This window comes from Panicum virgatum, chromosome 8K (assembly GCF_016808335.1).
Source record: "Panicum virgatum strain AP13 chromosome 8K, P.virgatum_v5, whole genome shotgun sequence".
NCBI lineage: Eukaryota > Viridiplantae > Streptophyta > Magnoliopsida > Poales > Poaceae > Panicum > Panicum virgatum.
The window spans coordinates 38,410,086-38,427,638 of record NC_053143.1 but is presented as its reverse complement, the minus strand read 5'-3'; the positions used below and the strand labels follow the sequence as shown (position 1 = coordinate 38,427,638).

At 41.0% G+C, this 17,553-nt stretch overlaps 2 long non-coding RNA genes across 4 annotated transcripts; one reads left to right on the top strand and one right to left on the bottom strand.

Annotated features, from left to right (window-relative positions):
• Positions 1-4,586: 4,586 nt before the first annotated feature.
• LOC120644571 lies at positions 4,587-8,445 on the bottom strand. Of its 2 annotated transcripts, XR_005663826.1 has the most exons (6): positions 8,260-8,442; positions 8,102-8,166; positions 5,997-6,036; positions 5,810-5,892; positions 5,585-5,643; positions 4,587-4,913 (listed from the first exon to the last, which is right to left on the bottom strand). It is a non-coding gene; the product is annotated as an uncharacterized LOC120644571 (long non-coding RNA). The 2 variants fall into 2 exon arrangements; XR_005663825.1 differs by having other exon boundaries at positions 5,997-8,166; positions 8,260-8,445.
• Positions 8,446-14,348: 5,903 nt separating this feature from the next.
• LOC120644570 lies at positions 14,349-17,165 on the top strand. Of its 2 annotated transcripts, none has more exons than XR_005663824.1 (4): positions 14,349-14,870; positions 15,023-15,873; positions 16,389-16,419; positions 16,956-17,165. It is a non-coding gene; the product is annotated as an uncharacterized LOC120644570 (long non-coding RNA). The 2 variants fall into 2 exon arrangements; XR_005663823.1 differs by having other exon boundaries at positions 14,359-14,870; positions 15,023-15,149; positions 16,094-16,419.
• The last annotated feature ends 388 nt before the right edge of the window (positions 17,166-17,553 follow it).

The window sequence follows — 17,553 nt, the reverse complement described above, 5'->3', positions numbered from 1 at the left end:
TCATAAGTTACCCAAATTGGTGCTACTCCACCCACCTCGGTAACTGAAACCATCAGGGTGGCCTCTCCTAGTGCCATCGAGGTCAATCTATGTGTTGAACAAGTACTTGAAAAAGAAATATGTACCATTTTGAAATGAGGTTCACGAACAACTTCGGTTTGCACCACAGGAGTAGTACTACCCAAACCTTTGACAACATCTTTGAGCCATCTAATAAGGTTGATATATTGCATTGTATGTGAGTAAATTTAGAAATTATTCATGTGTAGTAAAAAATATATTAAAAGAATGAATGAATATTATAGCATTGAGAATTGGTCCGGGTCGATCGCCCAGCGGCAAGGCAATGGCTTCATAGACGTGTAGTCCTGGACGATGAGGCAATGCGTCCTCACACATGCATCCACGGCCAGCACCACAATGGCCGCCACCACCACAGAATATCTACCTTTCTAAGATAATTATGGATCCTGAAACTCATAATTCACAAAATGCTCGGAATAAAAGACTGTCCAAAATATGGAATCATATGGAACAATTTTCACTTTTCACTATTTCTCACAATCAAATTTCACTATGATAAAGAAATCTTTATGAAATAACTATGATATTTTTCACTAATTCGCCATATTCAAATTTCACATGAAATTACATTTCAGAATATCACATGAAATTCACCGGCTAATTCACTAAATAATTTACTAGCTAATTCACTAACTAATTTCAACGAAAAAAATCTGAAGCAAACCAAGGGGAGGATGGGGAGTAGGAGCCCCATAGGGAGGAGTGGCACGGATCAAAGGAGGTGGTGATGCGAGGTCAGCCGGCGGCCCCAGGAGGGAGGAGGGCGTGCTCGAGCTCGGCCGGAGCTCGGGCATGCAAGAAGGAGGAGGCCCGGAGCTCCGGCGTGCGGGAAGTTAGGTGTGCATGGATAGAAGGGCTAGCGTGGGGAGGAGGCCAGCGCGGGGAGAAGGTGTTGACTGCTGCTAAACACCAAATTTAGGCCGTCAATCCCTGCATAAATATATAAAATGTGAGCATCAACCTAGTGGTAGGGGTTTATTACTAACTATTTCCACAAGTGTTGCTAAATATTTGTATGTAGGTGAAATAAGATAGAAAACGCACCTCAAGAATAATAGAAACACACTCCTCAATCCAAGGCAAAATACGTCGACCAATCAGAGCATGTGTTTAGGATCAATTGGATCAAAACAAGCCCAAAGACCAAGGCAAATCAGCTTAGGACAGGCCATGACACATGGGATTCAACTATGATTTCCCACGATGAATCTCTTGAGATGGAGAATATATGGGCCATGGAATTTTGTGAGGCGCCAACTCTAGAGTTTATAGAAAAGGATTCCGTTGATGAGCATGAGAGCTTCATTCTTGTAATACCACAAGAATCATGCTCATTCAATACCTCTCCCGAGTTGAGCACACTTTGTGCCCCAAGCACCCAGGAGGACTACAACCACGTTATGGTCTTTTCTGCCAATGGCTTAGTGGTAATTGCGCAACTATATCCTAGTAGTAAAATAACACCAATCAAATTACCTCTAACTTTTATCATCTGCTCATACTGTTTTTTTAGATTGCTGCTTATACTGTTTGGTGCAACACCTTTGAGCTTTAAGTTTGGAAAGGAATCAAACAGTTGACACAAAAAGACTCATCATTTATGAAAACAATGGTACCGGGCCACACGGCCCATCCAAATTCCAAACTTCACCGCGAAAAACAGCACACCTCTTCTCATAATGGGCTCTCAATTATACAAATTCATGCCAAGTCTGAAAGCCCAGCTACGCCTGGAACGGGCCCAAGTTGAACTCGATCTAAAATGCCCAAGACTCCAAGAGTGTATTGCGAACTGATCGTAGATCAGTTGGTTAGGTCCCTTGTGGCGGAACCTATCCACCCGGGTTCAAGTCCTCGACTTGGCACGAGTGCTCGCACTTTTCTGGATTTATTCCAGGATTTTCCGGCGTTATGCGTTAAGTGGTAAGCGACGTCCCCGTCGACAACGAGGCGTCAATGGTGACTTCGGGAATCTCCAGATCTGCCGGTCCAGTCCTTCGGAGGGGCTCATAGGGGTAGGGTTTGCGTACGTGTGTTCATAGGGGTGAGTGTGCGTGCGTGTTGTGAGCGTCTTTGTTGTACTGTACTCAAAAAAAGAACCAAGAGAAGAGTTGGGATATGGGATTTGGTTTTGTTGTTTAATCATCAGGAGATGATTAGTGTCAACGTACTCCCTGGCATATTGGAACGCGGTTCCCAGATCATGTGCGCTTCCTATTCGTACAAAACATTTGTAGCTTGTATTGAAAAAGAAATGACGTGCTTGTAATAAGGAAAATGGTTACATAATTATTCGACTGATCTTCACGGGGGACACACTCTCGCTGGGATCTTGATCGTCCTTGCTGTACAGTAGTAGTGGGAGGAGTCAGGGAAAATGCTTTACCAAGCAGGGTGGGGATTTAGCAAACAGCTACGTGCAGCTGGAAAAATTTGTTTTAAATACTTGTTTCTTGGAGAAAAAAACCGTTCTGGTACCCTAAACTGTTTGGTTTATCTGTTTAACCCCATTGCAAAATAGTGCCCTGATTTACTCCCCGGGAATGTCCGTTGGGTAAGTCTGACATTACTTGAACCTTTGGTGCATGAAAATAACTATATATGAGAAGTTAATTTATTTATCTAACACACCAAGGTTTGAACCGCAAAGACAACTTGTAGGAGGAGAAACCAAAAAAAGAAGAAGAAAAGAAGTCAGACATTGGATAGATGAATTGGACCAATTTGAGGTTTTTTGGGAGTGGGGGTGGGTGGAAGATAAATAATCAAGTTGATTTTTATTATTAAAGTGTGAAACAGATAGGCAGGCTTCACCTAATGATATTTCAGCTTTTTTTACCGTGGTGATGTAATAACACACTACTTCACGAGATGTGAATCTCATAGTGCAGGTGCATAATTATGAGCCACACAACAAAGTGAGATTTTCTTTGAAATAAAACCTACATACTATTGTTTGACACGATCTTTCAGCTCGGTCTTGATATGTTAGCATCTTCTACTGCCGACTCATTGGGGATCCTATGCCTTTTGCCTCTGAAGCGCATCTAAGTTAATAGATGCTTATAGTAAGTTTCGGTGATTAATGACCACTGTATACGACTAACGTGTGTTTTGAAGGAAATATCATTTACAAATTAAGTCACATACGAAATGTTAAAGAAGATCCCTCAATTTAAATATTTATGCGTGCCAAGGACTCGTTTATAACGATTAAGAGCCTTTCCAGTATCAAGTGTAGCAAGGAGATGAAGGACACTTTATTTAGTTGAGATTTTATAGTTTTTAGTTCTTGACCATACTATTAAGGGGGTTCTTGAGTTAGTAGCTTGACCCAAATCAAGTTGGCTTAAAAAATCTAGCACACTTGTTCAAACTCAGTCCAAGATAACTCAAAGAAGTCAAAACAATACTTGAAAGAAGAAAAAGTCAAAGAAAGAATTAACTCCAAGCCAATTCAATAGAAAATAAAGAAAAACAGCATCACTGGTTAAACCGATGACTGACGCCCATGCATCGGTGCAACTTTCTGTGCATAATGGAATCAAGTCAGAAATCCTTAGGCACCGATTTAACTGATGGTCCCAAGACATGCATCGGAGTATTCAACATACTATTGTCCAGAGAGCATGTTTTGGAGGAACGAAACCTTGCTTCAGCGCCGGTTTAACCGATGGTACCAAGATAGGCATTGGTGCATTCAGTTTACTATTACTTAGAGAGCATGTTCTGGTGGAATCAAAAAATTCTTCAGCACCAGTTTAACCGATGTCCCATAGGAGCAAATATCGGTGTAATGACGCAAGCCTACACACTGTGTCAGTTCTCCAACGGCTACTATTTGGTCTCAGAGTGACTAGTTTAACTGATGCACCCCCATCAGTTTAACCGATGCCCACGACTTTTGTGCAGTGGCTTGCAATAGCTATGGGGGCTTCTCCACTCTATATAAGCTCACCCCCTGGCTCATTTATGATGCCTTTAATGTATTGAATATCTGAGGCCACCCAAGAGCTAAAGAGAAGAGTGTCTGAGCCATGATATGAAGATCTAGAGCTTGAAAATTAGCTTGAAAGTTGATCCAAACCAAAAGAAATCATCCATTTGAGTGTAGCAAGTGTGCTTGAGCTTGTTAGATGTGATCCGAATTATAACGTGTGTCTTGTGGGGATGTCTGGAGGGCCTACGGTTCGGATTATATGATTAGCGGATTTGTTTTCATGTTTGACTGTAGTCAGTTCGGTCTGCCCTATATATACATTTTGTAAGCCGCACGGGAAGAATAGACGACTCATTGTATTCCATGTGTTGTAACTCTTTCATTATAGTGAAGATCGCCGGTTGGCGCCTGTGGTTTTTTCCCGTAAAGATTTTTCACATAAAAATCGTGTCTTATGTTCGATCTTGTTTTAACATTATTTATTAGGGTGCGGCAAATTTACGGCCGGCCATAAATTATGCCATCCGTACGGCCCCTCTTTTTTTGGGAAAAAGACAAATCATGTACGGACATCTTTTCTTTTCTGGTAAAAAATATATAGTCAATCAATTACAACGGAAGTAGATGCTCCCAGGACAATCGCATCCTCTTTTTTTTTTTGGGAAAAACCGAAAAAGACAAATCATGTACGGACATCTTTCCTTTTCTGGTAAAAAATTATATAGTCAATCAATTACAACGGAGCAATTACAACGAAGCAGATGCTCCCAAGACAATCGCATCTTCTCCGGGACAGATCTGTTTTGTGATGCTGAAAGAGTTGCCTTTTCTGAATTGATTTGGTGGATACACCTCGTTGCCCTCCATCCCTATATCTACTGTTGTAGACCTGATTAGACGAAGAAACCTTTGATTAGTGATTTCGATGCTGATTAAACAAGAAATTTGGAAGAAAAAATGCATAATTGCCTAACCAAGAAACACTGATATGCCTGTTCAGAAACATATTATTGCCTGTTACATTAACTTATATGGCTTTGATGCTGGTTAAGAAAGAAATCTGGAAGAAGAAATGCATAATTACCTGACCAAGAACCACTGATATGCCTATTTAGAACATATTATTTCCCATTAAAATGACTTATAATGCTTTGCTGCATATATGCTGCTGCTGTCTAAAAAAATCAGATTTGTTGTTGTGAAGCCTAAAAACTTATGCTTAGTTCTACATGTGGGGAGCTAAAAAATGATGCTGACCTAAAAAAACAATTCAATCTGAAGCGCTAAGCTGCTGGTTTGCTGATCCAAAACTGAGATAAAGGTTTGTGGGGCATATTGCGTAATCTACACAAATTGATATGCAAATCATATCAAATGGGAGCAAAAAAAGCACATCAGAAATACCATAAACTAGCCAACACATAAATGGTACTTTGCCTAATTAATAGAATATTATTGCCTGTCTATGATCAGATTAATGCCTGTGTCAAACAGAAAAGTTGCTTAGTATGAAGTGTGAAACATATTTGAAAAATGATCCCAGCAATGAGGGTAGCTCACCTGCAATTAGCGGCAGCGATGTTTACCTAGAATGATCCAAGCACATACTCTGCTGATAACTGCAAAAAATCAAACTGAGGATGAGCACACGAGTATCCTACTCCATGACCATCTCCAAAAAACAAACACCATGCAAAAACCCCCCAAATCAAAACCTCGATTGGACACACAGGTGAGCGCGATTTTGGATGTGCCGCAGACAGAGAAGAGGGAGAGAAAGCTCACCTTAACCTGCTACGCACTTCGGCGCACCCCGCATAGGATGCCAACACACAGGGATCTCCCCCCGCCGCCCACTGATCAGCACACTGATGAAAAAAAATCAACAAAACCCAAAAGCATCAGCAATGGAGGGAGGCTTCGATTAGGACGCACAGGGGAGCACAGAGAAAAAGAGGCAAAGGAGGCTCACCTTAGCCTCGATCTGTGATTCTACGAACCACGCGTGAATGCTGCCACATAGAAATCCTCGCACACCCAAGATGAGCAACAAACCAATGAGAAAAAATTCGACAAAACCCAGAGCACTTCAGCAATGGAGGGGGGCTTCGATTAGATAGCCAAAGACAAATAATGTGCATGTGTACAGTGCACTAAAAGGTTCAAGCTTTGGCACTTTCAATTTCTGTATAACATTTTACTAATCCATATATGCTGCATGTCATTTTGCTGTTTAAATCATAACCAATTCAGATTATTGATTTGGCCTGAAAACATTTGCTTTGTCAGTTCTCAATGAGGTAACTAAAATCAAACAAATATGTATCGCTTCGTCAATTTCTAATGAGGTGACAATGATCAAACATAAAAACAAGCCAGCCATCTAAAAAGCATGCTGAGAAGCTGAAAATAACTAAGTTTGGTATATTACTAATTCAAAAGGAAAAGTGCCTTTCTAATAATAATACTTTGGCTAACTAATAACAATAATTCGCCTAAATCAAAAATTAAATTTTGCTTAAATTAATAACAATATTTTGCCTCAATAATAATAATACTTTACCTATCTAAGTACATTACTTTGCCTAACTAAAAAAAGTACTTGTCTAACCTAAGTAACGTGTCTAAACCAAAGCAGACGAAAAGCAACCATGGCTTTTAAGTACTGTTGCAGCTTAACAAGGGTAAATCAGCAACAAACTCTACTGATAGATTGGCGAATACGATGTTGAAATGCATATATAGTTCATGTGCAATCAAGCCCGCAGACTAGCAATCAAATTTTGTGCAGGGGGCTGTGAAAAAATACATTCCTCCTTGCCAAACACCTCATAACAACACAAACCGCAAAAGCACTCTGGTGGATTTTTGTGGTCCCAAATAAACACATATGCCACTCAGCCCCCCTCCCCCCACACACATGTCAAAAAAGACCTAAAATTAACCAGATAAATACAAAAAGGACACCTAGATTTTTTTAAAAAAAAATCAGCTATGTAATTGCAACACAAATCCATCCCTGCTAAGAGACACCAAGTATGCCTCCCAGTCAGATAGGAGATATATTTTTATAGCTCGGGATCATTTAGTAATATTTTTTCACAACCTAGAAAAACTATGTGTTGATGATCAGTAAGCTAACCCCACCCCATCACTAGCTAACATTCAGGTAGCTGACAAGGGGGCGAATGAAAAAATAATAATAATTGAACTATGAGGGCCAGCTCCTGATTTTAAATACCTATCCTCTTCTATATTTACAACAAGTCCTGCTGCCTGTATTGGTCAATTAGATCAACCTATCTACCCAAAAATGCAGGACTAAACTGAACAGAAAAAATAACTGAATTACGATAGTTCATTAGCATGTTAGCATGTTTACATGTCAGATACAATAGAGAACTATAAAGGCTAGCTCGTGATCCTAATTACCTATTCTCTACTGTATTTACAACAAGTTCTGCTGTCTGCACTTGTTCAACTATATCAACTTGTCCACCTAAAATGCAGAACTAACTGGAACATAAAATACATTGAAATATAGTAGTTCATTAGCTTGTTCATGAGCATGTTTAAATGTCATAGGAACTGCTATTGAAAATCAAGCACTGTTGGCTCGTTAGTGTGGAGGCAGATACTTGACCCACACATTCTAATATCTAGCAACTAGGTATATTGTTCCTTGAACTGAAACTGAATGAAGCAACAAAAAATCCTCCTAGTTGCTCATGGATTGTGGAATAAAAATGTGAATAAAATCCAGCTAAAAACTGGTAAAAAAATCCCTGCTAATTGATGTGAAAAAACAACCCGATGTGAGCTTGGATGTGTTCCCGACACCCCAGTGAACATCTACATGCTAAAAAATCCTCTGCATCCACATCCACCCAGTGCAGAGGATTGATGTGTGCCACGATCCACAGCGTTTGGTGCACGCGTGTGAAATTCCTCTCCCCTTACCCTCGAAAACCAAAATGACCTCCCCAAAAACCAGAACAAACCACAAAAATCCCCTAAAAATCAATGTGACGAGCTCAGAGCATTTGGGGGTGCACAGGGACGGGGGTATGAACACACCTTCTACGCTATTAGTCCCTCCTCCAACCATAGCGGATGCGCTCGCCGGATCCCACATGCGCTCACTGATGACATCCATCCAACAAATACGAAAACAAACTCAAAATCGACGCGGAAACATGGATTGTTCCATGGTGCGAGGAGCAGGGATCTCTCACCTGTGCCTAATCTGCGCCGCCCATCCCTATGCCGCTGCGCGGGTGCGCACAGGATCCGGGAATGGATGCCGCCCAGGAGGGGAATCTGAGTATGTCGCTGCTGAATGTGAGAGGAGAGAGAGAAACCCTAGAGAGAGGGGATGAGAACGAAATGAACAGACAGCCTGAGAATGACTCAGTGAGAACCCATGTTGTGAATAAATTGCTGCTTCTGACATGTGGGACTAGTATTTTAGACACACATGAGCTGTGCGCGCATCGCTTGTTTGAGCGGCCGTGCGACCCTGTAAAATTACGGCCCGCTGGAAACAAGTCTTTACCTATTTATTAACAAGTGATATCAGAGTCGTACATGAGATCGATTGAGAAAAAAAATTAGTGTTTCATCCCTATTCGCCGCCGCGCGCCGCCGATCCACCGTCGGCGGATTCATCGACCACGCCGACGCCCGCGCTCACCAGCTGCTCCCCGGCGTCGCTCGCGTGCTCCTACGCCGAGTCGGCGATCTGCAAGAGGCTGCTGCGCTCGGAATTTAGGGAGCGCCGCCAGCCCTCTCGCGAGCCCGTCAATCGCTACTGCTGCACGCAAGTCGCAGGTCCAGCGCCGCTCACGTGGTTCGTCAGCGCACGCCTGCTGCGCACGCATCGAAGGAGCTTGCTGTGATTGCTCGCGGATCGAGGAGCAGGCCACTCGCCGTGCGCCTTCTTTTCTCCAAATTGAAGATTTTTGCTTCGCGCACCCAGGAAGCGTACTAGGAGTTTCTTCAGTTCATCGCTGAACGTGCACGAAAATGTATACAGGCTGTAGGTTATTTTTAGAGTTACACAATTTTAAATCTAAATTATTTACTGCAGATTTTTTTTTTGTTATTTTTAATGGCTTCGATGAAGTATGATCTTCCACCTCTGGATCGCACCACAAGGTTCACTCTATGGCAAGTCAAGATGAGAGCTATGCTGATTCAGACTGAAGTGAATGATGCTCTTGATAAATTCGGTAACAAAGATTCAAAGTCTTGGACCGATGAGGAGAAGAGAAAAGATCGTAAGACCTTGTCTCAAATTCAACTTCATCTCTCAAATGATATTTTGCAAGATTATTTGTAGGAGAAAACTGCAGCTACTTTATGGCTCAAGTTAGAGTCAATTTTCATTTCAAAGGATTTAACAAGTAAAATGCATATGAAGTTGAAATTATATACGCACAAGCTCCAAGAGGGTGGTTCTGTGCTTAATCATCTTTCGGTCTTCAAGGAGATCGTTTCTTATCTACAGTCTATGGAGGTAGATTATGATGATGAAGATTTGGCTCTTATTCCTTTGTGCTCTCTGCCTAGTTCTTTTGCAAACTTCAGAGATACATTATTATACAGTCATGATACTCTAACGCTTGATGAGGTTTATGAGGCTTTGCAAGCTAAAGAAAAGACGAAACAAATGGTATCTTCTAAAGGTTCAACTTCCAATGGAGAAGCTTTGTCTGTTCGTGACAGGACACAAAAGAAATCAAATAATTCTTATAGAGGCAAAGCTCGAACGGCTATCATGGCCGTTCAAAGTCAAGAGACAAGGATGAAAAATTCAGCAAGTATTGCAAGAAGAACACTCATTTCATATCCAAGTGTATTAAATTAAAGAACAAAGAAAAGAGAGCTGGCACATACAGACCGAAAGGTAAACCCAATGAAGAAGATAATGCTTCTGTTGCTACTGAGGGTAGTTCTGATGGTAATGAGGTTCCTGTTGCTTTTGCTGGATGTGCAAATAGTGGTGATGAATGGATTCTTGATTCCGCTGCATCTTTTTATACATGCATTAATAGAGATTGGTTCAACACATATGATTCTGTTAATGGTAGTTCTATTAAGATGGGTGATGACAGTCCATTTCAGATAATTGGTATTGGTTCTATTCAGATCGAGATGCATGATGGTATTATCAAAACTTTGATAGATGTGAGGCATATTTCAGATATGAGAAAGAATCTTATTTCTTTGAGTACTCTTGATGGCAAAGGGTACAAGTACTCCGGTGGAGATGGGGTTTTAAAGGTGTCAAAAGGCTCTCTTATTGTCATGAAAGGTGATTTGAAATCTGCCAATCTGTACCGTCTTCGTGGTACTACAATTACAGGTGATGCTGCTGTAATTTCTAATTCATTATCCAATTCTGATGCTACTAATCTTTGGCATATGCGTCTTGGGCATATGAGTGAACATGGTTTTGCAGTGTTGAGCAAGAGAGGACTTCTCGATGGGCATAGCATCAACAAGTTGGATTTCTGTGAGCATTGTGTGTTTGACAAACACAAGAGGGTGATGTTTAATACCTCTACTCATACAAGTAAAGATATTCTCGATTATGTGCATTCTGATTTATGGGGACCATCTCGCAAGCCTTCTCTTGGTGGTACTCGTTATATGTTGACCATAATTGATGATTATTCTAGAAAAGTATGGCCTTATTTCTTGAAAGATAAATCAGAAGCATTTTCAACATTTAAAGAGTGGAAGGTAATGATTGAGGATCAAACTAAAAAGAAGGTTAAGATGCTTCGTACTAATAATGGGAAGGAATTCTGTTCTAAAGAATTTAATGCATATTGTAAATCTGAAGGCATTGTTAGACACTACACTATTACTTATACACCCCAACAGAATGGTGTAGCTGAGCGTATGAATAGGACTATCATCTCCAAGGCCTGTTGCATGTTGTCTAATGCTAGTTTGCATAGACGTTTTTGGGCTGAAGCAGCTTCCACTGCTTGCGATCTTATTAATCGTTCACTCAATATTGCTATTGATAAGAAAACTCCAATTGAGGTGTGGTCTAGTTCTCCAGCTGATTATTCGCAATTGAGAGTTTTTTGTTGTACTGCTTATGCTCATGTTGATAATGGTAAATTGGAACCTAGAACTACTAAGTGCGTTTTTTTGTTATAAATTTGGTGTTAAAGGCTATAAATTGTAGAATCCACAAACTCAGAAGGTTGTGATTAGCAGGAATGTTATCTTTAATGAGTCTGTTATGTTACCTCACAACCTATCTACTGATGCTCCTGTTGAGAAATCAAGTGTGAGGTGGAGAATTTTCTTAATGTTGATAGCACACCAGATAATGATAATGATAATGATAATGCTGATGTTCAAGATGCACCTATTATTGATGATCCACCAGTTGTTGTTGATTCAGCTGTTGCTGAGCATTTTTCTCCAGTTGTGCAGGCTCCACAACATTCTGTTGTAGTTAATAGGGCCAGAAAGGCTCCTAAGCTAGTTAAAAGATTGATAGAAGAATGCAATGTTGCTTATGCTTTGAGTGTTGCAAAAGAGATTGAAGGTGTTGCAGAACCTTCCAATTATTCTGAGGCTATTACTTCTGCTGATTGCAGCAATTGGTTGACCGCTATGCAAGATGAGATGGAGTCACTTGAAAAAAATGGTACTTGGGATTTAGTCAAATTGCCCAAGGATAAAAAGCTTGTCCATTGCAAATGGATTTTCAAAAGAAAAGAAGCTATGTGTCCAAGTGAGCCAGCAAGGTATAAAGCAAGGTTGGTTGCTAAAGGCTATAGTCAGATTTCAGGTATTGATTTTAATAATGTCTTTTCCCCAGTTGTGAAGCACAGTTCTATTCACACATTACTTAGTATTGTTGTTGTGCATGATTTTGAATTTGAGTAATTAGATGTTAAAACTACTTTCTTATATGGGGAGTTAGAAGAGGACATTTATATGGACCAACCTGAAGGTTTTGTTGTTCCTGAAAAAAAAACCTTGTTTATAGATTAAAGAAATCTCTTTATGGCTTGAAACAATCTCCTAGGCAATGGTATAAGAGATTTGACTCATTTATGATCTCTCATGGTTTTAAGCGGTCTGATTATAATAGTCGTGTCTATTTGAATACAGTTAATGGTTCAGCTGTTTATTTGCTTCTTTATGTTAATGATATGTTGATTGCTGCAAAAGATAAATCAGAAATAGCTAAGTTAAAGGCACAATTGAATAAAAAATTTGAGATGAAAGACTTGGGTGCAGCTAAAAAAATTCTTGGTATGGAAATCATCAGAGCTAGAAAATCTGTTATATTATACCCTAGTCAGCGAGGTTATATTAAAAAAGTTCTTCGTCGTTTTAATATGCATGATGCAAAACCAGGGAGTACTCCATTAGCTGCACATTTCAGATTATCTTTAGCTTTATGTCCAGTTTCAGATGATGATATTGAGTACATGTCTAGAGTTCCATATTCGAGTGCAGTTGGTTCTCTTATGTATGCCATGGTCTATTCTTATCCTGATTTATCTCATACATTGAGTGCTGTCAGTAGATACATGGCTAATCCTGGTGAACAACATTGGAATGCAGTTCAGTGGATCTTTAGATATATGCGAGGTACTTCTAGTGCTTGTTTGCAGTTTGGAAAATCTAGAGATAGACTTGTTGGTTATGTTGATTCTGATTATGCTGGTGATTTGGATAAGAGGAGGTCTCTTATGGGTTATGTTTTCACCATTGGTGGTTATGCTGATAGTTGGAAAGCAAGTTTACAAGCTACTGTTGCTTTGTTCACTACTGAAGCTGAATATATGGCTATTTTTGAAGCTTGTAAAGAAGCTATTTGGTTGAGAGGTTTATACTCTGAACTTTGCGGGGTTTCTTCTTGCATTACTATTCATTGTGATACTCAAAATGCCATTTGTCTTACTAAAGATCAGATGTTTCATGAAAGAACAAAACACACTGATGTGAGATATCACTTTATTCGAGGCGTTGTTGCTAAATGTGATGATAAAATATGCAAGATAAGTACTCATGATAATTCTGCTGATATAATGACTAAGCTTGTTCCTGTAGCTAAGTTTGAGTTATGCTCAAGCTTGGTTGGTGTTAAAGTTTAAGTCCTAGTTACTTTTGGCGTCGGCGATTATTTATTATTGAAGTGAGTTTATTGATGATACTTCATTTGCTACAAGATGAAATTCGTCTCAAGGTAGAGTTTGCTAGATGTGATCCGAATTATAATGTGTGTCTTGTGGGGACGCCTGGAGGGCCCACAGTTTGGGTTATGTGATTAGTGGATTTGTTTCCGTATTTGACTGCAGTCAGTTCAGTCCGCTCTATATATACATCTTGTAAGCTGCATGGGAAGAGTGGACGACTCATTGTATTCCCTGCGTTGTAACACTCATTATAGTGAAGATCGCCGGTTGGTGTCCGTTGTTTTTTCCCGCAAAGATTTTTCACGTAAAAATCGTGTCTCGTGTTCGATCTTGTTTTCGTATTATTTGCTAACAAAGGGCCGACTTAGTGTAGGTCAAGTAAAAACTTAAGAGCTTGTTAATTTTAGTGTTTGACGGCACCTAGACGGTCTTGGCGATCGGGAGGTTTTTGGTGAGCTCTTGAAGTTTGTGGAAGTCCCAAGAAGAGAAGATTGTACACGGTGCGAAGCTCGTCGTTCCGGAGATGGAGAAGGAATATTTTTAGTGAAGACTTGTTTCTTGCGGCAAGGGAGCAAAACCCTTAGTGGGTGTTCCAACGTGAATTAGAGAGGAGCGTCAACTCTTCGACATTATGGGAAAAAAATCCAGTTGTCTCGTGTCCTTTGGATTTACTTTCAAGCAATTAAATTTCTTTATATTTGTTCTCGCTCTTGATTGCATGTCTTTTATTTAGGACACATACATGATAGTGTGATCGCTTGACTAGGTTTTATTCTTATTAGTATGGTTTTTCCTAGGCAAGACGAGTATGTCGTGTGTTTTCCTCCACTAAAGCACCGATTCAAATTTTTCTAGAGCCACCCGCCAATGCGTCCCCCCGAGGAGCCTAACTGCTGTACACCCAGAAAAGTGTACCCACAAATTCCTCTTCATCAAAATCAATGGCTCACAATGGTTGAATGATGGGCTCAACTCGATCCGACGATCAGTATTCTTTGGATCATCCCTGGCTTCAACGCGCCTCCCAACCCCCGCCCCACTCCCCCGCCTCCTCACGCGCGGCGGCAGGCGTCGACGGCCCAGGTTCGAATCCTGGTACTCCTTTCTTTTCTCCCTTCGCTTCTTTTTTTCCCTCACGGGCGAACCATCGTCGCGCACGGCTCCTACTCTCCCTCGGATCCTGGCTGCAGCAAGTTCGTGCGCACCCCCCAACACCCACCCCCCCTCTCAGATTCTTCCCCATCCTCTCTCTCTCTCCTCAGATCCTGGCGGCACAGGTGCAAGCGCTGCAGCGAGTTCGCGGGGCTCCGGCATGTGTGCGCGTGGCCGCGTGGATCCTGGCGGCGGGGATCGGAGAGCTCGCGCGGCTCCGGCATCCCGGCAGCGGCGGAGACGACGCGTGAGCGTGTGGCGGCGTAGATCCCAGCGGCGGGGCGAGCTCGCACAGCTCCGGTGTCCCGGCAGCGACGTCTCCGGCGCCTGAGCGGGTGACGGCGCAGATCCCGGCAGCGGGGCGACGGAGCGAGCAGCGCAACGCGCGGAGGAGGGCGGATCCCGGCTTCTGCCGAGCTTGGGCGGCCTCCTCTTATTTGTTGACCCTAGAATCCTGTCTCGATTGGTGCTGATGTCGATTGGTTCAATAACGAAGGCAGCGAGGGGTGGCTGAGGTTCGTCGTTCTCCATCTTGTTTTGCTTTTGGCTTTTGATGTATTTTCGCAAGATCTGATAGTTGAGGCAGGAGTGTGTTCGTTCAAATTCCTGTGTAGGGCAGGCCTTCTCATGAGATCTGATAGTTGGCAATTTTTTTCAATGTTTTTAGTATCCATCAAGAGAGGAAAATTTATCTTATTTGGCTAGCTCCAAAGTTCTGCACAATGTGGTGCAGTATGCCCTTGCCTGCTTCCTCACCTCATGGATTCAAGCATGTCATTCAGTTCAAGATACAAGTAGGTGACTGACTCGATGATCAAGTTATCATGAATAATGATGTCTGTTTCATGGTTTTGCTCAGTAATTAAAATCTCTATAGATGCAGAATTTTAAGAAGAGAGCTATACATATTTACAAAGTAAATCAAGCAATTATCTGCAGAAATTATAGGATCTAGGATGTTTTGCAAGGGAAGGTACTTTCGATGTAGGATAAATAGCTGTATTGACAAATAGTAGTGAAGGTAAACTCAACCGACTTGGTAGGCATGTGACATTTCTGATGGACTGTTAACTGAATGTCGGGATCCATAAAAATGCCACCATCTCTGAATGTGTCCTTCAGTCTAAATATTCAAACCTGTTTCCATTGGTTTGTAGTATATGCTTGTTATGAACAGCTGCGATAGCTGAACTCTGTTGGTCCAAATTTCTAACCGGGATCCTTTTGCAGGCCATGTTTTCAAGTCGTCCGATTAATCGCGATTAATCGCCCAGGTCGGTTCTCCAAGTCCGACCAGCACCACCGACCCGACCAGAGCGACCAGAAACCTGGTCGTCCGATTAGTCGTCCACTAATCGCGATTAGTCGGTCGACCAGGGCATTTCTCGACCAGGGCAGCATGAAGGTTTCTCACTTTCTCCTAACAACTTCATTTTTTTGTTTCAGCAGCAGGGATTCAGCAAGAAAAATATGGAGTTTTGGACAAGAAGCTGGAGTTCTGGAGAGCAAATATCAAAAGTAAGTCACCAAAACCTGCAGAATTGCTTGCTGTATACTATATTATATATATAATTATATATACACTATATAGTATATACTGAACATGTAGACATATGGATGATTAGGGAACGACCAGGCTCGACCAGGTCGACTTGGTCGTCGACTAATCGCGATTAATCGCCTGGTCGGTCCCTAGGCGACCAGGACCGACCAGCCGATTTGAAAACATTAATTGCAGGTTTGTTCATCTCTATATCCTGTCTCTAGATGAAATAGATGAGCCTACAATCAAAGCTACCATGTACTGCAGGGGCTTTATATTCAGCAAACAGTCTACAATCAACACTATCATGAACTACATGATTATTGGCCCTGGTTTGCTATCCATTTTAAGTTTTGCCATCCGAGTGTCCTTTTTCAACCAGTTGTGATCAATAGAACATTTTGAGCCAGTTGATGTGGTTTATTTCATTCTCATTGGATATAACCAACTTTAATTGTCTAATTATGACTGCTTTCTGTTTATTTTTCAGAAACTACTGGGCGCTATTAGATTCATACTAGGTGAGAATTGATCACTCTACAGTACTACTATTTGCTGAATCCATACCTTTTGTTTTTTAGATTATAATCACTCAGCTAGATTAGTTGACTTGTTGGAAAAGGTAGCAAGCAGTTGATTGATATAAAGCCACTCAAAGCGTGTGATCACTTGTGTTGCTACAACACATGCTGTCAGTATATTTGGCAAACAGGAGCAAGCTTTGGAGTTTGGAAACCAAATCCTTTAAATTACGAGCTTTAAAAAGTATTTTGATGCTTTTATGTTAGACTTTCAGGATTCATTGGTTTTAAATTTTCCTATCAAGAAAAATAGATGTTGAGAAAATTTAAAAATTATGTGAAATTCATTGCTTTTAATTGATTTTGCTTTATGGATGTGATTGTGTAATCAACATAATAATTATATGTTACATCTCCTTTGTGTGAAACATATATTTCTTATTTTGGACTATACATCATGTGTTGTCTATTGTAAGCACGCTGGCTTTCCCCATTTGAATTAAAAAATGTTTTACTAACATACTTTTGCTTAATAGAGGGGGAACCAGGAAAAGGCCAATGTTGGAGAGACATTGCTCGATGCCGTCACAGCTGGTGACCATCTCAATATGGACATTCAAACCCAGGAAGGAAATTTACTATGTGGATGTGTTTGTGTAATCAACATAACAACTTTGTACTTTGTGTGAAACATATATTTCTTAGTTTGAACTATAGATCATGTGTTGTTTGGTTTACGTCTGAAATTTATCCGTGACGTTAGCACGAGCATCTTACTAGTACTTACCTAAGGATCCTTTGTTAGTGTGCTCTAGTTGGTAGGTTTCAAATTTGTAGATTGGGCAACACTAATGCTCAGTTAAGGACTTGCTAGAAGTTGAAAAAGTCCCAATTCAACCCCTCTTCTTGGGCCTCGATCCTTTCAGCCTCTCCCGATGTTAAAAACAGGGTAAGTAGGTCATGATATTGTCCGAGAGGAGCTCTACGTCTGCCTTGTGATCTGTTGCAACATGGCCGTGTTTCAGTCCCTGCTGTATATGGAATGATGATGACACCTTCATATATTATTATTCAATATAATTGTCAAACTACCAATAATCACACTAATAATCTTCTGCAAGTTTTAGCAAGCTA